The 5,472-nt window shown below is 42.3% G+C and overlaps 1 pseudogene; it reads right to left on the bottom strand.

The window, feature by feature from the left end:
• Window positions 1–1,214: 1,214 nt before the first annotated feature.
• LOC128069603 (MOB kinase activator 1A-like) lies at window positions 1,215–4,276 on the bottom strand (annotated as a pseudogene).
• Between the last annotated feature and the right edge of the window lie 1,196 nt (window positions 4,277–5,472).

Below are 5,472 nucleotides of genomic sequence, written 5' to 3'. Positions count from 1 at the left end.
GAGTTTGGGTGAACTCTGGGAATTGGTGATGGACAGGGAGGCCTGGTGTGCTGTGATTCATGGGGTCTCAAAGAGTCGGACACTACTGAGTGACTGAACTGAACTGATATGCCCTCCTAACAATGTAGATATGTTTATGTTGATAAAAATCTCAAAGATTATAAAATAAAAAGTAATTTAAGGAAAAACTTTAGTTGCTACATGTGTCATATAATTACTTATAAAATAGTAATTATGAATTTTTTTAAAGGTAGGTAGATTGCGAGATAGGTAGACAGGTAAGTAGGTAGATTCTTTCTATAAAAAGCACTTCTATACAAACATGAAAATAAAATACAAAGTAATAGATATGTTCTAAATGGTAAAAAAAAAGTCTCTTTTTATTGTTTAGATTGAAGTAGAATAAAACCTATATGGTGATGTGATTGTACTGTTAGGAAATTTGGTTTCAAAACTTTTGGAAACCAATAAATTATTGGCTGAAATGCTCACTATCCATTATGTTGTCATCGGAAAAAGATTCAATTTCTTCAGCAAAGAAACAATGTTAAGCTAATAAAGTACAGGTTAGTCATCATATATTACAAGTGTGACTTCATGAAATAACAGGTTTTCAAGTAGATCAAAGTTAGCTACACTCTTGTATTCTTACTTTGTAGCCAACCTACCACTGGAATAATTTTATCAGTTAACACAGACAATGGGTGTCTGTACCTTGGTTTTTCAAAGTTTGTACCACTGGTTGTATTAATTAGGGCTGCCAGGACACAAATTACCACAAGCCAGATGGCTTAGAAAAACAGAAATGCATTGTCTCAATTCTGAAGGCTAGAAGTTCAAAATCAAGGTATCGGTAGAGTTGGTTTCTTCTGAGAACTGTGAGGGAAGGATTTGTTAGGGTTTCCCTCTTGGACTTAAAGAAACGGGTGATGTGTCTAAGTTTTCATGTTCACTGGACATTCTCCTTTTGTACATGTCTGTATATCCAAATTTCCCCTTTATATGACACCAGTCATACTGGGTTAGAGTCCAAACTAATGACCTCATTTTAACTTAATTACATCTGCAAGGACTCTACTTCCAAATAAGGTACTGGGGATTAGGACTGCAACATATGATTGGCAGGGGGTGCACAATTCAACCTCCAATACAAGTCTATGGCAGATTAGCAATAAGACAAGTCAAACGGTACATGAAACAAGAGGATAACTATGTCAAAGAAACCTGTCTTTTAATCTAAACTCCTCAATGAATTCCTGAAGTGGTGCCAACTCTCCTCTATCAATCAAAGTGAAATCTTGAACAAATAAAATACTTAAAGGACACACTATGACAGGCCCTTTCTGGCAGCTATGTCAAAGAATCAAAGTGGTGGTAAGAAAGGTGGGCAGTAAACTCTGGACAGATGCTTTAGAAGAGTCTTTACCACAGATATAAGATTTTGGGGAAATGGGACACCAATCTTAGAAGGAAAAAGAGCTTCACAGTCAAGTTCATCCTGAACTCAAGGCATCAAATGGTCAATATATTTTGGAGCAGGACACGTGACTGCTGTCAAAACTAGTACCATCTTCCCAGTGATGTTCAGATCTTGGATCTGCAGCTTGTTTCAGCGCTGAGTTGTGATCTGGCTAAAGAAATCCATAGTGTTAACTGTCATCCACTGATGGAGGCCCTCTTCCTCTGGCAACATGGCAGCTTCCTTCGTGTTCCCACTTCCGACAGTGCTTCTGCAGGTTTTAAGTGTTCATATTGATGAGCTCCTTCAGGGATGTTCTTGGATTTCAATGTATTAGAGGAATGGCTGCTGAAGGGGAAGCTCTTCTTTTCTTCTTGAGGGTGAGGGTAGAGGTTGGGGAGGGAGAGAACACTGGGTTGCAGTGCAGTCAGTATGCAAAGGCAGCACTTGGGAACCAGGAGGGGTAGACACTCCTCAGTCTGCAGACAGCGAAACGCAGACTACTGCTACCCTGAGCGGGGGTCAAACTTGGGGCAAAGCCCAGTGCTGCCTCCCCCACACCACCAACCAGAAAAATGGACCCAGCTGTATTTCAAAAGAAAAGATTCCACTTACACTGCAATTATAATGTCGGACATCAATTATAATGTTTGGACATCAAATAGCCAAATAATATATAATGATGAATTGTGGTAAATCATATGAAGGCAAAAAAAGAAATTCTCTAAAGAACCCCAGTAAAATATGAAAATTTGCTGTATATCTCAAGAATAAAATGAGATAATGTGTGAAAAGTACTCTGCACAGCACCTGGTATTCAGTAAATGCTCAATAACATGAGCTATTTTGATATTATGATTTTTCCCTATAAGTCCAGACACTAATAGCTTTTAAAAATAATTTATTTTAGCTTTGGCTGCATTGGATTTTTGTTGCTTTGCCTGGGCTCTTCTCTAGTTGCAGCAAGAGGGGGTTACTCTTTGTTGCATTGTGGTGGCTTCTCTCGTGAAGCACAGGCTTTAGGTGCATGGGCTTTAGTAGCTGCAGCACACAGGCTTGGTAGTGGTGGTACATGGGCTTAGTTGCACCAGCATGTGAGGTCTTCCCAGACCAGGGATTGAACCCATGTCCCCTGCACTGGCAGGTGAATTCTTATATCCACTGCACCACCAGGGAAATTCCTTTAATACTGTCTATATTGAAATATTTGTTGACTTATAGTGATGGATCCCTCTTAGGAATTCATAGTCCATTGTGTAGTACAGTCAATTCACCAACTTGTTCGTCTATCCTTCCATAAAGAAGAATTAAGTATATTCTATGTCACAATTCAAGCTTGTATAGTTTCCTCTCTCTGTACCCTAATCACAGCATTCTATCAATGCTATGACTGTCAGATGGAACTGAAAAATCAGATGATGATGTTTGTATTATTTTCTGCCAAGACACAAGAAGTTACAATGTTTATATCATTTAAAGATCAGACCGGTATCTAAATCATCCTTGCCAGGTTTTACTGTCAGTCATTTCCTTAGATCTCTGTTCAGTCATCCTGCAGAGTCTTACTATTTTGATTTCCTTCAGCTTGATGCCTGTCTCTCCTCCATTAGGATAGCATTCTTGGCTCGTGGCGCTGGAAGGGAGGGTGCCATCATGGGCAGCCTGTGTGCCATTCCAGGAGCATCCCTGGGTGACTGAAAGGGACCTGAGTGCCGGCCACGAGGAGGAGAGAATGGAGTTTCCCTCCAGAATGTGGGGCGGGGTCAGCCACAAGCTTGTGCGGAGACGTATCTTTGGTCCCTTCTGCTGTCGGCCTCTGCTCATGAATTTCCAGGCAACAAGCAGGTCAGAGAGTCAGGTGATTCAAAATTTTCAGCCTGTGGGGACTTTGAGGTCCATTTCATCAAGGCCTTCAAAGTTCACTTCAATCGCTTCTACAGTTTCTTCACATCAAGTGGCCATTCAAGTACATACTTCCCCTTAGAAGAACAAGCCTTCCATCTCTTTGAGGAGAGCTTTATGAGGAATTTTAAGTGCTGCTTTAACTAAGTGGGATCAACATTGACTTGAAACACCCTTATAAACTGGGAAGTAGAGTTTCTATTTATGGAAGGGTTCTCCTAGTCTCTCATAAAGCTGAAGCTGGGGCTGTATCTCCTAAAGAATAATCAACACAATAAAACAGTAAAATAATAATAATGTAACCGAGCAGGACCCTATGGTGCCTTCCCCCCACATACTCTGCTTTAGCTCCTCTCTGAAGTGCCTGGATAATAGTATTGCATTTGATACACATTTTCTGAGTTGTTTTGCAGAAGCAAAAACTTCCCACCAAATAGAAGATATTACTACTTGATGACCGTGAGCACAAAGTCCCAGGCCTCCTGGAGCCTAAGGACTGAGAAAGTTAACCTCTGTGACACCACCCTGTTGCTTCCTCATCAGACCATCAGAGAATTGTGCATGATTCCCCAGGCACCCCATCTGGCTTTTAAAAGTGTTCTTCAGATATGAGCCACCTTATCTCCTTGCATGTCTGCTCAGTTCGTAAGTCGTGTCAGACTCTTTGTGACCCCATGGACTGTAGCCCGCCAGGGTACTCTGTCCATGGGATTTCCCAGACAAGAATATTGGAGTGGGTTGACATTTCCTCCTCCATGGGATCTTCCTGACCCAAGGATTGAACTTGTGTCTCCTGAATTGGCAGGCAGATTCTTTACCACTGAGCTACCTGAGAATCATGGCCCGCAATGAATCTTTCTCTGCTCCAGACTCTGACATTTCACTTTGTTTGGGCTCACTGTGCACGAGGCGCATGGGCCTCATTATAAATAATAGCTAAATTTATTAAATCTTTAATACTGTGTCAGTCAAACACAGTAAAAGGTAAAGTAAGCCCTTCAACCATCGACTCATATGATCTCAGCCACACATACATGCAGGATGTATTGTTATCCCAAGATGGGCCAGCTGAAGCTTGGAGAAGTTGCACATCTTGCCCAAGAATCTATTGCAGAGGCCACGTGATCACTGATATTTTTCCCTAAAATAATGCTGTATATACATGTACTTCTTTAGAGTTTACAAACTTGTTTGGTTTACACTATTTCCATTTGATTTCCCTGCTGACATATTCAGGAGGGTCTGCTCCAACCACATCTTGCCTGCCATCTCTTTCATCAGAGAAAGTAGAAAGCATTATCTTTAGAATACTGTTTACATCATAGAAACAATGAGTTCAAGTCTGGCCCTAATGGCTGCCTCTATAATGTGTTCTGGACCAAGAAAATTTTCTTATCTGGGTAAATGGTGGATTGGGTAGAGAAGCTGATAGTCTCCAATGTTCCCAAGGAGCCCTCCACATACTCAGCACAAACCCCAGTCCCCATTTCCCCTCCTCACGGAAGTCACAGTGAAGCCAGGCAGAGCCGGAGTGGGAGGTTCCTTGCTGGCCACTAGAGGGCAGCAAGCCACAGCCGAGACGCTCCGAGCTGCAGTTCAGTTCAGTTCAATCGCTCAGTCGTGTCCGACTCTTTGCGACCCCATGAATTGCAGCATGCCAGGCCTCCCTGTCCATCACCATCTCCCGGAGTTCACTCAGACTCACGTCCATCGAGTCCGTGATGCCATCCAGCCATCTCATCCTCTGTCATCCCCTTCTCCCGCTGCCCCCAATCCCTCCCAGCATCAGAGTCTTTTCCAATGAGTCAACTCTTGGCATGAGGTGGCCAAAGTACTGGAGTTTCAGCTTTAGCATCATTCCTTCCAAAGAAATCCCAGGGCTGATCTCCTTCAGAATGGACTGGTTGGATCTCCTTGCAGTCCAAGGGACTCTCAAGAGTCTTCTCCAACACCACAGTTCAAAAGCATCAATTCTTCAGCACTCAGCCTTCTTCACAGTCCAACTCTCACATCCATACATGACCACTGGAAAAACCATAGCCTTGACTAGGTGGACCTTAGTCGGCAAAGTAATGTCTCTGCTTTTGAATATACTATCTAGGTTGGTCATA

The sequence above is a fragment of the Budorcas taxicolor genome, chromosome X (genome assembly GCF_023091745.1).
Source record: "Budorcas taxicolor isolate Tak-1 chromosome X, Takin1.1, whole genome shotgun sequence".
Taxonomy (NCBI): Eukaryota; Metazoa; Chordata; class Mammalia; order Artiodactyla; family Bovidae; genus Budorcas; species Budorcas taxicolor.
This window is presented reverse-complemented; position numbering and strand designations above follow the sequence as displayed.